This window comes from Megascapheus bottae, chromosome 19 (genome assembly GCF_031878675.1).
Source record: "Megascapheus bottae isolate mThoBot1 chromosome 19, mThoBot2.hap1, whole genome shotgun sequence".
Classification (NCBI taxonomy): Eukaryota; Metazoa; Chordata; class Mammalia; order Rodentia; family Geomyidae; genus Megascapheus; species Megascapheus bottae.
The window spans coordinates 8516320-8533459 of record NC_143527.1 but is presented as its reverse complement, the minus strand read 5'-3'; positions in this window follow the sequence as shown (position 1 = coordinate 8533459).

The following is a 17140-nucleotide window of genomic DNA, read 5'->3' as shown; positions in this document are numbered from 1 at the left end:
CCATGGCCTTTGCACTTCATTCTGGACAAATGATTAGAGATGTCTTAGTGAGTGAAGGTGCCATGTAAATGGAATGTCAAAATGGACCCCAATTTCCACAGAGACCCGGCTATTTCTGGCAGTAGGAGCAGGAGAAATGAAGGCACAGACTAATAAAGTACACAATATGTTTAGGTGAGACTGATATGCAGGAGCACTCTGGGGACAGAGCAGCATGGGATGATCCTAGAAATGAACCAGCTGGCATCATCAGGTGCTCAAAGCCTTGCATAATAATGAGCTTGAACTTTATTATGTTAGCAATGACATTTACTGATCCCCCTCCCCATCACCTAGCCTTATTGATCCCCATCTTAACGTCCTTCCTTGCTAGAGTTGTCATTTGGTGGGATATGGGTTTTGTAAAGATGGATCTATCTGTGGATTGTAGAATGGACCAGGAAGTCAGAGGAGGTAGGCAAGAACGTCAAGAATCAGGGGAACACAACACTGTTGCATTTTGGGGAAAGGCATTCAGGAAGCATGCCCTCCATTTTCTTGCCTCACAGGCTTTGATTAAAACATCAACTCCATGGCCTTTGCAAACCCTGTTAACTGAAATAACACCTGTTCTCCAAGTGCCGATCCAATGTCACTTCCTCAAGAAATCACTGGCATGTCTCTGAACGGCGGTCACACTTTGGATCTTGACTTTAGATGATGTGTAGCTGAACAGCTAAGAGGGAGCCAAAATGATGAGCTTGCTTGCAGAGTGTTCTACCCTTCCAGAGTGTAAAATCTCAATGGCAAAGATTTCACCTTTTCGTGTTTGTGGCTCGGTCTGCCCTTCTGTCTTCCCCATGACACTCACAGAACAAATGTTTAGGCGATCAAGGATAATTTGGCACAGGGAAGCTCCACCCCCACTTGAGGTCAGGGACTCTGAGCTTGTGGAGGCTTAGGGACACTCACAGGCGGTATTTAGGGATTCAGCCTTGTGGTGATCATACAACCCACCCCAGAATCAATCCATCTGTTTTACAGACCATTTTGAAGGAGTGTGGCCCTCACCATGTCCTGCACATCTATCAGCATGCACCCAAAGTCAGGTTCTTGCTTGTTGGGTCGCTATTTCCTTGGTGACCTGAAGTGCAGTCATCTTCCCTGGGCAGGCTGAGTGCTGACAAGTCCGATCCTGAGAAAGAGGTGAGTTACAGGGAGTTAGACTGAAAGCCTGTTGGGCCATGGGGGTGGGGGTGTGGCGTACTGTGAATGTGCTCAGTCATCCAGCTGGCCCAGCCCTTTCCCACTTAGTGCTGTGAGTGTATTCATGGGTAGCCACTGAGAGTTTCTGAGCTGAGAAATGGCCTTTTTAGCCAACCTGTCAATGGCAATCTGCCATGTGAGGGAGGGCGTGAGTGGCCCTCATATTCTAGATTGCCGAATCCCCAGGGCCAGTGCGATGAATGAATTATTTATACATGTATATTTACATACATATGTGTGATAGACAGATATACGTACACACACGCTTGTTGCAGGAAAACCCACCACAAGTCAGTTGTGCTTTTGTATGCAGTCCAGAGAAGCTCATGATTGAGTGACTAGCTGTTTAGTAACAATTCAAGAGAGGGAGAAACAAGGACATGGCTGGGCACTCCTGAGGAAAAGGTTGACCTAACCGAAACCTTGCTAGCAACTACCTGCTTTGTGATTCGAAAGTTTTTCTGTTGAGTACTTAAAAGTGGCATATCGTTCATGCTGGTAACGTGAAGAGCCAGCATTTGCCAGGCCTTAATGCTGCCTTGTTGGTACCTGCTTGTTGGTCACTTTAAGGTCAACACTTGAACTGGACTGGATGTCCATTATTCCTCTTCCTACTCTACTTATCACGGTGTTGGATTTGGACTCAAAGCTCGTGGAGTGAAGTTATTATTCATATATGCAAATCGGCACAATCTTTGGATCACAAGGGAAGATGAAATCATAGGTCACTGATTATAATACATTTCTATCACTCGACCAACTGTGTTTATTGAAACTACTAGATAGGCAACATTTTGAATGTGATGTGCAAAAAAGAATGTGCAAGAGAATTCAAACATGGCTTCTTCTCTCTGAAAATATGTAGCAGTTGGAAAATAAGGCAGAAGCAAACAGAAAATTAATCTTTGTCAAAATGAATGACAAATAAAACAAATTCTTTAGGAGTAAAAAAAATCAATAGCAAGGATTTGTTGGCTTTAACAATCATAAAAAAAACGTTTGGTCCTGATCTCCCTATGCAGTGTGGAAATTAGATACAAGGAAGAATCACTTGTTTGAACAAGCACATTCAGTACTGCTGTGGATAGTTGTCTTTCCTTATTATTCAAATTATAATTACAAAATGGATGTCTTCAAAATTCAAATGTTGATTCCTAACCTTTGCCAAAGTCCACCTTGGACAACTTTAAGGATACATTTTAAAAAATCACAGCCAATTCAATTATTTAACTTTACTGTACTAGAGCTCAAGGTTTGCCAAATGATCTCATTACCAAATTATATCCTAAGGTCATCTTGGGAAAATAAGCTATTGTACGCCCGGGAAACGACTCCCAAGGGCAATTCCTGGCCAGTGATATGTTTTTAAAGTTACAAAATGGCTATGTTTTCCAGTGGAAAATTCCATCTTCTGCCCCTTCACTCCTGTTCTGCATAGGAATGGAGAATTATGCATCTTACCTAAGCTAGAAAAACACAGCAAAGGATCGAATAGTAGTATATAGAGAGTCAGGAACATGTGAATGGCAACCAGTAATGCTCTCTGTAATAGAGTTTGTGAAGAAGGACAGGAGTCTATAAAAATCTTATGGGGACGTGGTCAGTTCTAGTGTTAATCACAAATGTCTTCTCTGTATTCCTCTGGTCAAAACTAAATTGCTACTCTAATGAGATTCATGCATGGTTGCATTACAAATTAAGACATGAATGCAGAGGTGTTTAGCTTTTACTCTTCATGATGGAAGGAAGGCCTATATAGTTTTTTTTTTCAGTAGTGGGACTTGGTGGTAGCAAAAGGTTCAAGTTCCCTCTTAAAAGAGAAAGAACATGATTTCTACCAAGGCAAGAAATACTTCCACACAAGGTAGTTCTTTTGTGCGTGGAACAAGTGAGAAACTCCAGAAAATGGATATATATAAGAGCCCCTTAAGGGGTATGTTTAGGTCAGGGGAAATCTATACCTTGGAGGGAGATGGAGAAATTACCTTATTTAGAAGTTGGAGCTCTTCAAATACCCCAGAGTGCAAAGTATCATGTAATTGATCCATGTGGCCAGTCTATCAGTCCACAAATTTCAATTGAGTCGAATACTGTATGTGAAAGCAATCTAACCCTCCCAGGTCCTTCTACATTTCCCCAGTGAAAAAGAGTAGCATTGTGCATTGATCGTCTAACCCATGGGTCTTATAACACAAATAGAGTTTGGAAGTGCCAAGAGTAGTGTGTGTGTGTGTGTGTGTGTGTGTGTGTGTGTGATGCACACTGTGGTAAGGTGGAGAGAACTCCCACTGACCTTGGAGTCTGGAAGTGTGATGCTGGAATCCAGACTCTTCCATTCGAAGGTTCTTGTGCCTTTCTGAGAGGATTAGAACCTGGATAAGAGGTGATGTGGATTCGATCAGAAGACCCTAATTTTGACCTCAGCTGCAACACTACCTTGCTTCTTTTGTCTTTTCATTTTCCACACAAGGATTTGCTATGTTGCTCAGGCTATCCTTGAACTCCTAGGCTCAAATGATTCTCCTGCCTCTGCATGCAGAAGGCTGGACCTAACGATGTGCCACAATACTCCCCCAATGTCTGAGCCTCTTCCCATTCCCCTCATCTTGGAATAGCAACAGTGAACTCAGAGTAATGGCAATATTAACTTCACTCACTAGCCAGATATTTCCAGAAGGTGTCAAGGAAATACAGAACTTGGGAAAAATTTGCTTAAGAAGTATAACTGCCAATACGAACATCAATTATGGCAGGACATTAAATATTGACTGCCAAAGCACCCTTTTCATTATTAATATTTTATGCGAATGACAGGATGAAGAGTCTTTATAACATAGTAGCTACATCCATATTTTTATTCATGACTGTGTAGGAATCTGAAAGGAGAGTTCAAATGTATTATTTTTATTTTAAAGATTAGATCTATATTATACATATAGTAGGCATATGCATGTATGTATGAAATATATGTATAATATATGCATGTAATATAATGTATGCATTATAAGTATACACACATATCTATCTAGGGACAAGTTAAGTAGAGAGTGATTTCATTGTTATGTTTCCACATAATGTCTGTAATGTATTCCCATCAATCTCACCCACTTGATCATTTTTCCTTCTCCTTTCTCAAAATAATTGCAGCATATTTCTTATTCAGTTTTCATTGTTGCAAACAATCTATTTTGACTTATTTGTAATCATTTAGAAATTGTGACTTGCAGGATTCTAGGAAAAAATAAGAGTACTTTATTCTGTTGATGGTAATTTGGGCTATGGAAACAGTTCCTTAATATTGGATCCAGCTGCAAGTTTTTAAAGAAATGATGTCCCTCAATATGAATTAACTTACTTTACTTAGGTCAATCAGTGTGTCTGCCTTGAGCTGGATGAAGAAAAAACTATATTCCAAGGGTTAAAAGGAAATTCCAATCCTTGAGAGGTCTAGATTTTCTAATTTAAGCATAGCAAGAGCTCCGTCTACCGGCGAAGAGTAGAAACTGCAGAAGTAGTTCCTCTTCACTCTTAACACAGGGATTTGAGAGCAAGCAGTTTGCTGTAGTCCTTTGAACATTGTCAAAGCTGGTATCATGAGGGCAGAGCTCTGAATGGTGCAAGTTAGGAAACAAGAAATAAGTAAATCTGAGCCCATAGCATTCTGGGCTGAATTGGAAAAAAAATAAAAGGTTGCTCCCCTTCAGAATCATGCTATTCAGCAGAAAAAGCGTGGGCTACATATAAAATTGAAAACTTCCTCCTGACCACATTTTAGATGAAACTATCCAGGTATGATGCTTCATTCTCATCATCCCAGAAGGGGATGTAGCTCAGGGATTGAGAATACACACAAGGTGTGAGGCCTCGCCTTCGACCACCAGCACTGTGAAAACAAGAAAGAAAAGTGAAATTAATTACAACAGTATAGTTGTACTAACATCATTTCATTAACTTCATATGTGCAAATTATTGTCATTTTAGCATGGGATCAATATCAAAATGATAATCCAGAGAGAGCTAGAGCCACTTGGAGGTGGCACCCTGGGAAGGCTATGTTGTAGTCAGAGCTTTATGCCTGGAGTGTGGGGTTCACAGGAACCAGAACTGAGGGAAGCTGAATCAGTGTCAAAGTGGGAATTTAGACTCAACAGAACTTAATCTCTGCTCAAGGAATAATTTGATATAAAGAAGTTGGGTTTTTTTTTCTCCCTTCCTCTTTTCAATGAATCAGTTAAGAGTTTGTCATTGGAAACATACTGCTTATTTACTTTCTTCGGTAGTAAAACTTGATTTTAACTTGGAGTAAATGCCTAGACATTGGACAAAACATTGAATTAAAAGCTTGTGGTACAACAAATCAGAGAAAGGCTGGATAAGTGGGACTGCATTAAACTGCAGAGCTAGCAAATTAACTAGAAAGCCTACAGAGTGGGAGAAGATCTTCAAGAACCATAGAACGGACAAAGATTTCATATCTAAAATATATCAACAGCTCAAAAAATTGAATCACTTTAACACTAATCTCCAAAGAAACAACCATCCCATTAAAAGATGGGCCAAAGACTTAAAGAGAGTCTTCTCTGAAGAAGAAACAAAAATGGCCTATAGACACATGAAGAAATGCTCAACATCTCTGGTCATAAAAGAAATGCAAATCAAAACAGCTCTAAGATTCCACCTCACTCCAGTTAGAATGGCCAGGATCAGGAAAACTAATAACAACAGATGCTGGAGGGGTTGTGGCCAGGAGGGATCACTGCTACACTGTTGGTGGGAGTTCAAACTCGTTCACGCACTATGGAAAGCAGTATGGCAGTTCCTCAAGAGACTAAACATAGAGCTCCCCTATGACCCAGCAATTCTACTACTTGGCATTTACCCAACCATCCAGAAACAAAGACATACTAAATCCACTAGCACAACGATGTTCATTGCAGCACTATTTACCATAGCAAAGATATGGAACCAACCCAGATGTCCCTCAGTAGATGAATGGATCAACAAGATGTGGTATTTATACACAATGGAAATCTATGCTGCTGTCAGAAAAAATGACATCGCCCCATTTGTAAGGAAATGGAAAGACTTAGAAAAAGTCATATAAAGTGAAGTAAGCCACACTCAAAGGAACATAGGCTCAATGGTTTCCCTCATTTGTCATAATCAGTAGAAACCTTGGGCTCTCCTAGCAGAGATTTGCAATAGAGCAAAATCTAGATCCATAAGGCCATATAGTATGACGCTAAATGTAAGGACCTCCAGGATATAGAAAAAAAGCCATATAATGAGTGATTGTTGTCCTTAATGTACTATGTTATCTCTCATCTCTTTTGCTGTCCCTTGGTTATCTCATATTGTTATAGTATTTCACATTGTTATCTGATATATTGGATATATGCGTATTTGGTTATTTGAAATGGGAGAGGAAGGGGGGAAAACAAGATGAGGGGCGGGGTGGGGGGAGGGAAAGGGGGACCAAGACATGAGAAAGGGTATCAATGTTTGTGAAGTAATGCACCTTCTATCTGGTGAATATAATGTAACCTTTCTATTACAATAAAAATATATGGGGAAAAAAAGCATGTGGTAGTTTACAGGAATATATCTCTGTCTCTGTCTCTTTCTCTCTTCTTCCTTCCTCTCGCTGCCTGATGGATCCACCCATGTGTCTTTTCCAAGTGTGCTGTCAGAAGGAGAGAGCGATTACGTCCCTCACTGGCAGTAAACACTTGGGGAACCAGCACCAGCAGGAAGTCAGGAGGAGTCTCCACGGGAACACCTTGCTCTGCCTGTAGCTCTGTAAGATGTCTTCGAAATGCATGCCCATAGACTCAGTTACTCACTACTACATGAAAATGAATCCCGGAGGTCAGTGTGTGTCATGATGATAGACCTGAGGATTCAGCATTTAGTCCTCAAAGGTACAATTCAGTAACGTTACTCCTACCATGACCAAGGACCTAAAATGTGAACCTTTTTTTAACTGCCAAAACTAAGAATTCCTTCCCTACCCTTTATAAAGTGAGAGTTCATCCTTTTGAGCCAAGCTTCAGTGATGACAGGGCGTGGAGCATTATCATGTAACAGAGAAGCATTCATTCCTAGAGACTGGAGTCTGGCAATCAACTTGTAGGGGCCTGTGTGTGTGACTCCCTGTCGGGACAAACCCCACTTGGAGCTGTGCCCAGACCCTGGGCAGAGAACCTGCCCCATCCTATTTGTATCCTAAAGCCAAATATTTTGTCTCATGAGGAAATGAATGAGCTCTTTAAACATTTTATGAGAGGAACTTATGGGGTGGGTTTGACTGAATTTGAGAAGGAAGGCCTGGAGGAGAAGAGAAAAAACACTGGCTTAGGATTTTGTGGGGAGTGGGTTGACTTTATATAAGGGAAAATTCTAAGTTGTGGACATTTTCAAAAGAAATATTTATTGCTATAATGTGTGTGTATGTGTGTATGTGTTGTGTGTACTGATCCTGAGGCTTAAACTCAGGGCATGGGTACTGTCCTTGAGCTGTTTTGCTCAAGACTAGTGCTCTACCACTTGAGCCACAGCTCTGCTTCTGGCTTTCTTTTTGTACTTAATTGGAGAATGGAGTCTTGCAGACTTTTCTGCCTGGGATAGCTTTGAGTTGCCATCTTTAGATTTCTGCCTCATGAAAAGCTAGGATTAGAGGTATGAGCCCTGGGTACTTGACAAGGGTATGCGCCTTTGGCAGAATACAGTGGTTCATGGTTGTAATCTTGGCTACGTGGCTGGTGGAGACAGGAAGATCCTACTTTGAGGCCAACGCAGAACAAAGTTTGTATGAAACTCCACTGAAAAAACAGCAACAGAAAAACTTAAGTAAAAGAAATACAGGTGTCACTCAATAGAGTGCTTGCCTTCCAGATGTGAGGTACTGAATTTGATCCCTAATGATTAAGAACCCTTAGCATTACCTGCAAATATACCCCAGAATGTGCATGACCTTTGCATCCTGGGCCCCCCCTAAGCAAGGTAGATGTAGCACTTCTCAGAGACATTCCACTGGGTCTCTTTTTTAAGCTACTGACTTGGTGGGAAAATTACAGATGATAGGAAGTTGCAAGAACAGTACAGAGTAGTAATGCTCATCTGATTTCTTCTGTCGGCGTTCTCGTAAGAAAGCACAGCACATTGTCATCCACACTGGTGCAATGCACGTGCAGTTCTGAGCCATTTAGCCCCTGTGTCTATCCAGTAGCCACCGTGACAGCAGAGATGCAGAAATGGTCCATCCACTGCACAAGACCTCCCACCCCAGGCATGATTCTCCTGTGGACAGACTGCACTGGCTCTCTCTCAAGTTCTGGCACCTACAAATCGCATTTTCATCTCTATAATTTTGTCATTTTGTGAATATTATCCAAATGAAATCATACAAGATGTGGCATTTCAAGATTAGTTCTTTGTACTACATGCAATTCGCTGCATATTCATACAAGTTTTTAGGTGTATCAAGAGTTTCCTCCTTCCTTATTGGGGAGAAATACCCACATAGTATGGGCATACCACAGTTTGCTCAACCATTCACCGTGGAAGAATGTTTTATCTGGTTCCAATTCAGATCAATTGTGAATAGTATTGCTAGGAACATTTTCTCATCTACAATTTGTTTGTGTGAACATATAATTTTTATTTTTTCCAGAGTGAATGCCAAGGAGGTTAGCTATTACAGCTCCATGCTGAATGTATATTTATTATTTTGAAATATCTGGCAAATCATTGTCCAGAGTGGCTGTACCATTCTATATCCTCAGTAGCAAAGGACGAAGGTCTATGTTTCCTACATCTTTACTGGAGTTTAGGCTACAAAACAAAAAACATTATCTTGTTGAAAATAATGCGGTTGCCGCAAAATTCTATTGTGGGGAATGGGGAGATTTAGCAAATACAGGAAAAGAGTCTACATCATAAATGTTGTGCGATATGGACTCTATGTAATGTGCCATGTAATTAGTTCAACTACATACCACATTTCCAATGGTAGCTCTTCCCTGAGATGTTATCTTCCCATAAAGTATATGGATATATCTCTTGATGTATTCATTTTTTAAATTTTTCAATGAGAACGTATCTTTCAAAATTTGTCCTTTCTCTTCTCAAAACTTGGAAGAGGCTCAAAATTGGAGACAACAAGTAGAGAACTCAACATGTAGTATTTATAGTCCTGCCCAACTGAACACACCACTGAGGGTCCTTTATATTCCATGAAATGCAAAAGGCTAGTTGGCTTGTTCTGTATCAAGTTATATATATATGTATATATATATACACACATACGTATATACATATATATATTGCCAATGAATGAATCCACCTGTATCATTTGACTGATGGAAAAGGCAGAATTATAAACAACTGGTGTGCCAAATCAGTACGTGAGAAGAGATATAAAAATATGCATCCTTTCTGGGCATGTGTTTCAAGAATTCTCTTTTCCATCCAAAAGAGGAAGTATTGGTCTATATCTGCCTTCCACCTACTTCCTTCCTAGTCTTAAATTTTGGCATACTTTCCATCTGCAGATGTTACACATGTAGGTGTTAGGGTTCCTCCCAGAAATTCAAGATCAGTAAGCATAGGTTGAGGATCCATCCTAGAATGCGTATTTTATGGTCAACATAGATGGTTCTGATGAAACAAAGTCAGTTCTCCTATTCAATTATTCTCAATTCTGCTTTATTTAGAATTGCCTACAAGCTTTTTAAAAAATTTATACTGATGCTTGGACTCTACCTCAAATCAATGACACCACAATTTGTGAGTGCAGAGCTTAGGTACTGTATCTGTGAAATGTGACCCACAGTAGGCAGAGAGGATCCCTGCTAGACAATGGAAAGTCTAAAGCAATGGAGACATTCAAGTGCCCGCATGGTGTTGTTACACCATCTCAGATGTATAGTTAAACCTGACATCATTTCAGTGAGGTAGGTGTAATTATCCCCATCCTGCAGATGAACAAGAGAAGGAAGGTTGGTTACAGGTAAAGGCAGTGAAGTTCCATTGCCTCCATTCATGCCAGTGGCTTCCATTGCTCCTTTATGAAAACCAGTCTGCTCTTACCCAGCAGGGGATACTGGAACAATTACCTCTTGTCTTTCCCAGTTCAATCATTGTCTCTTATCTCAGTGAACATGAGTTAAGAGAAGTCAGGGTTTAAAGGGGGATATTTGATCCCAACTCCCCAGTCCTCTCCCGTGCAGTGTAATCTCTATAGAGGAGTATGGCACTAATCCATCCTCTTTTCCTTTCCCTTGCCTGTGACTCCTTGCACTTGGGTGAGGCTGTGACTTTGGGCAGACTCATGCTTACTCACTGATGGCACCCACTGATTGGACACTGTAATTAACTGCCCCACCCACTGCTCCATTAAACCTTAGATCAAGGAAAGGCCCCTTCCAGTTAAATATAGGAACCTTCTCTATTTTCTGCAGTCATTTGAGGGTAGGGTGGGTATGTAGTTCTTAGTCACAACACATAAGCTTTGATTTTGAAGGCAGGATTTGAGTTTGACAGAAAGACTGATGCTGGGTTTTAGATTTTTCAGTGGTATCCCTGAATGAGAAATAGAATGCTATTGGTAAGCTTACATTAATTTGGTGTATGGTGGATAATAAATGTGTCTAGGCTGAGTTTGAGATGCCCTGTCTTCCTTCACCATGGCTTGCAGGTACAGCTTCATCATGAACACTGGGTGTCCGTTCTGCTGCTTAACCATTCATATTTCATATTTTCTCCCCAGAACTTCTAAACAGCCCACAATTCTTTTTTTCATATATTTTTATTGTACTTAATAGAAGGGTTACATTATATTCACCAGATAGAAAGTGCACTAATTCACATACATTGATACCCTTTCTCATGTCTTGGTCCCCATTTCCCTCCCCCCCACCTCCACCCCTCATCTTGTTTTCCCCCCTTCCCTATCCAATTTCAAATAACCAAATATGCATATATCCAATATATCAGATAACAAAGTGAAATACTATAACAATATGAGATAACCAAGGGACAGCAAAAGAGATGAGAGATAACATAGTACATTAAGGACAACACTTATTATATGGCTTTTGTTTCTATATCCCAGAGGTCCTTTCATTTAGAGTCATACTATATGGCCTTAAATGTCTAGGCTTTGCTCTATTGCAAATCTCTGCTAGGAGAGCCCAAGGTTTCTACTGATTATGACAAATGAGCCTATGTTCCTTTGAGTGTGGCTTACTTCACTTGATATGATTTTTTCTAAGTCTTTCCATTTCCTTACAAATGGGGCGATGTCATTTTTTCTGACAGCAGCATAGAATTCCATTGTGTATAAATACCACATCTTGTTGATCCATTCATCTACTGAGGGACATGTAGGTTGGTTCCATATCTTTGCTATGGTGAATAGTGCTGCAATGAACATTGTTGTGCTGGTGGATTTAGTATGTCTTTGTTTCTGGATGATTGGGTAAATGCCAAGTAGTGGAATTGCTGGGTCATAGGGGAGCTCTATGTTTAGTCTTTTGAGGAACTGCCATACTGCTTTCCATAGTGTGTGAACGAGTTTGCACTCCCACCAACAGTGTGGCAGTGATCCCTCCTGGCCACAACCCCTCCAGCATCTGTTGTTATTAGTTTTCCTGATCCTGGCCATTCTAACTGGAGTGAGGTGGAATCTTAGAGTTATTTTGATTTGCATTTCTTTTATGACCAGAGATGTTGAGCATTTCTTCATGTGTCTATAGGCCATTTTTGTTTCTTCTTCAGAGAAGACTCTCTTTAAGTCTTTGGCCCATCTTTTAATGGGATGGTTGTTACTTTGGAGATTAGTTTTGGAGCGATTCAATTTTTTGAACTGTTGATATATTTTAGATATGAGGCCTTTGTCCATTGTATGGTTAGTGAAAATCTTTTCCCACTCTGTAGGCTTCCTAATTAATTTACTAGCTATGTCCTTTGCCATACAGAAGCTCTGCAGTTTAATGCAGTCCCACTTATCCAGCCTTTCTCTGATTTATTGTGTTTCTTGGTCCTTCTTGAGGAAGTTTTGACCTGTGCCAAGGACATCCCACATTTCTTTCACTGAGTATCCAGCAAAGCTTGGTTTTCCTCCGACCTGCAGTTGGAGTCTGCTAGTCTTTGTGTGGCATTTTCTGTAGTTTCTCCCCTTACTGAGATATAAATCATGTAATCATAAAAACCCACCTCTTAATAGTATAAAATCCATTTTTATATTCACAGATAGGCATGGTGGTACATATCTGTAACCCAAGCATTTGGGAGACTGAGGCAGAAGGATGGTGAGCTTGAAGATAGCCTGCATACATAGTGAAGATTTTGTTTCAAAATAACCCTCCCCCAAATATATTCAGAGTGTACAGTCAGCACCACTCTATCTAGATTCGAATATTCCCAAGTCCATTAAGAGAAACTCTATGCCCATTAGCAGTCCCCTCCCCTTCCCCCCTCCATTCCATTCCAACCCACCCCCATCTCTAGCCCAGGAAACCACTAATCTGCTTTCTGTCCCTACTAATTCACATCTTCTGGCACCATGTCTAAGTGGAATCAAAACCTATGTAGTCTTCACTTACTTTTTGTACCTGCTGGCTTGTAGGAGTCCCACCCTTAAGGCTCCATTGGTTGGTTTTAACCCCACACCTTCTGGAAAAGGGTATTTGAGCTGTTGAAACTGAAACAGTATTTCTGATAATCACTCAGTCACTTTTGGAATCATTTTTCTCTCGTTTTGAAGAATAGCACACTTTTAGAAATAACTAGCTCTATGTCTTATTTAACCAGATCTAAGAGTCCAGTAGCCTTCTTTGTTACTTTTATTATATTTAGGTTATTTTTATTATAGTTATATTATAAAGATGATGTACAGACGGGTTACAGTTATATAAGTCAGGTTATAAGTACATTTCTTTTTGGATAATGTCACCCCATTCCTCTCTCTTTCCTAGTTTTCCTTTCTGTCCACACTCTCAATTACCTTCTTTCATCTCACATTATATCTAACCCTTTCAGTTCAAACTAGTAGCATTTTTGCCCCTATATGTCCATAAGCTTTTAGTTGGATGACTGTCTTATTGCATTTTTGGTGTCCTTGTCAGATGTTCCTAGTTTTCGCAATATGAATCAACTGACAATTTTCCAAATCATGAAGTTTTGGGTTTTTCTGTGCTTAGATTTTTTTTGGTGGTTGTTTATTTATTTATTATTTTTACTGAACAATTCCTTACTTGGTTCATCTACCTTTTCTTAAATTTTATTGTAAGAAGTCAAGGAGAACCAAACTACTTTAACACATTGCCTAGAAATCTCCTCAGCTAAAGGTTGGATTTTATCTCTCACTGGTTCTGTTTTTACTAAACACTACAACCAATGCATTTCAGTCAAGATAATTAACACTGTAATAAAGTTCACTTTTCCTTTGTTTTCTAACAACATATTTCTCATTTTTACTATAATGGGTTTAATTCTATATTTCTAACATAAACATCAAGTTTCTCCCAGTCTCCAACTATTACTCATAGTTTTGTGCAAATGAGTTATCCAGTATGTACTCTTATGTGCCAAGCTCCTTCAGATCAGCATGTTTTGCGATTATATGGTTTTGTTTTCATATTTTTAAACTTGTTCTAATGTATAAACATACTAAAAATTATCCAGTGATAAACATTTAGCCTATTTCCTTTTCTCTTTTTCTTTTATGTGTAAAGCTGTTATACATATTTTTGTAGATAGGATGTATGTTTTCATTTCTCTTGGACAGAATTGTTGGAACATATGATGTTTGTTTTCCTGTATAAGAAACTGCCAGAATGCTTTCTAAAAAATATTTCATTCCAGTTCCTCTATACCCTTGTCGACAGTTGAAGTGTCCATTAGTTTTAAGTTTGCCAATCCACAGAGTAAAAGCAGTGGTATTTCATTGTGGCTTTGATTTACAGTTTCCTGATAATTATTGTTGCTGGGCATCAGCTGATGAGATTTTTTTAAAACCTGTATATTACATAATAGCTTTTATTGCACATCTTCATTGTGATAAGATATGGCTAGCATATCCTGTATTAATTTCATCCTCTTGGAACCCTAGGAGGCAGGTATAGTTTCTTCTTTACAAAAGGAAAGAGAGGCACAGAGGAGTAGGCAAGTGGCCCAAGTTTATAAATTGAGAGAGCCAGTAGTTAATGTTGATCCAGAACCTAGGTTATTAATTGCTACCCAAAATTCTATCTATGAAAAGTGTCTGGTTAAAATCTGACACTTGTTACCATTGGCTTCAAGCCATTTTTCCTGTGGCTGTTGTCTTCCTTCACCTCTCTTTTTTTCCTGGTTTACCTCTCACAGATGCCACTCGCCTTTGCTTAGTTGGCAAAACAATCTGTCTGCAGAAATACCCCATTAGTTACCAGTCTACCCCATTTCTTTTTTTATTAAAAGTTTTATTAACACTAATTTTTTTCTTTCTTTCTTTTTATTGTAATGTATAGAGGGGTTAGTTACATTCACCAGACAGTAGGTGAATTGCTTCTCACACATTGATACCCCTTCTCAAGTTTTTGCTGCCATTTCCCTGCCCCCACCCTTTCCCAATCATCTTGTTTCCTCCCCTCCCTTTCCTATTTCAAATAATCAAATAAATGTATATACAATATATCAGGTAACAAAATCAGATATAGTAACCATATGAGATTAACCAAAGGGCAACAAAAAGAGAGGAGAAAAAACATAGTACATTAAGAACAACCATCACACAAGATAAAGCTATTGTTTCCATATCCTAGAGATCCTTTCATTTAGTCTTATCCTACATGACCATAAGTATCTAGGTTTTGAGCTATTATAATCCTCTGCTAGGAGAGTCCTAGATGTGTACTAATTATTACCAATGAGGGAAACCATTGAGCCTATGTTCCTTTGGGTCTGGCTTCCTTCACTTACTATGATTTTTTCCCAACTCTCGCCATTTTCTTACAAATGGGGCGACGTCATTCTTTCTGATGGCAGCATAGAATTCCATTGTAACACTGATTTTTTAACATATTTCAAATGCTATGCTTAACAAACAAGTATTCAAGAAGGGAATCTGTATACAATCACTGGAACATAAATTTTAGAACAAAATTAAAAATTAAGCTGAGATTTGTATGTCATAGATACATACTGATCTGTATAATATGTCTATAGAATATATATTACATCACATATTTTTATGTCTATGTAGTTATATTTATATCTCCAAGACCATGTTAATAACCTTGGATACCTGAATATTAAGTCATAGCTGTTGTATTATTTGGATCTAATATCCACATATTAAGGATACCATGAGCCTTTTATTCCTTTGGTCTGAACATGATTTGCTTTGCTCTAGTTACATCCCCTTCCCAGCAAATGCCATTACCACATTTCTTATATTAAAAGCTATATCTGTTTTTATTCATTTTCTGTTTTTAAAAATTTACATTATGGAATATTTCAAAAAATTCTAAAGGACTAGGAGCTAGTGGCCCCATCTGTTTTCTGTCTGTTAATACTCAGGAAACTGAGAGCTGAGGATTAAGGTTCAAAGCCAGCATTGCCAGGAAAGTCCTTGACATTCATCTCCAGTTAACGACCAAAAAGCTGGAAGTGGGGCTGTGGTTTAAATTATATAGTTTCAGCTTTGAGCAAAAAAAGTTATGGGAAAGCACTCAGGAGTTGAGCTCAAGCCCCAGTATCAGCACAAAGAAAATTTAAAAGTATAGAAAATACTACAATAACTTTAATTTGATCTGTAAAAAGAATAATATGCTTCCCTCTCTTGCTCTTTTTTTGTGGTGCTAGATACTGAACTTATGACTTTTCATGCTAGACAAGTACTCTACCACTAAGTCACATCCTTAGATTTACTATATACTCTATATGTGGAGGGATGTAAGCAATTATAACATTATTTTCATCAGCTTCTTAATATCATCAATATTCAGTGAGTCTTCAGATCTCCTTGGCTTTCTTAGTAATCTTTTTCTTAGAGTTTGGATAATGCAAGATGAAAACACCTATAAATACATAGTAAGTGTGAATTTATTAAAGTTCACTTGAATTTGTAGGATTCCCTCTGAACTTATGTTATCCTTGAAGTTTAATCGAAGAACACAGATTATAGGAGTTTCTTATAGTCTGTTTATGCATAGCAGAATTTTCTGTTTGGCATTTTTTCATTGAATCCCTGTGTGAAACATTCCTCTGTTTTCTGTATTTTCTGAAGTGTATGTTAGATTCAAAAGCTTGATTATACTCATATTTGATTGGTTTTGATAAGACTACATCAAAGTGAATGTGGCAGATGCCCTCTAAGAAATGTACCGTAACTTGAGAGACAGCAAGGAAGACCATAAGTTTGAAGATAGGTGGGACTATATAGTGAGATACTGGCTTAAGAGAATAAAAATAAATAAAAATTTAATAGAAAATTAGGCAGGCACTCATGACTCACATCTATAATCCTAGTTACTCTGGAGGCTGAGATCTGAGGATTATGACTTGAAGGCAATCTGGGCAAAAACATCCATTAGACTTTTGTCTCCATATAACCAGCAAAAAGCCATACATGGAACTGTGGTTGAAGTGGTAGAGTGCTAGCTAGCTAGCCTTGAACAAAAAAGCTCTCAGGTCCTGAAGAGAAAGTTTAAAGAGATATGTACAATGCCTGATTGTGTCTCTTTCTGTAAAGATATCAGCTCCTGATAATCATAGGCTAGGATACATTTGTTCATTAGAGGTTTTATTTTTTATCACTTGTTCTTCATCAGTTGGAACATACCTATAAGAGAAAACATCTCCTTATCAAGTATTATTATTATTATTATCATTATTATTATTATTGGCAGTA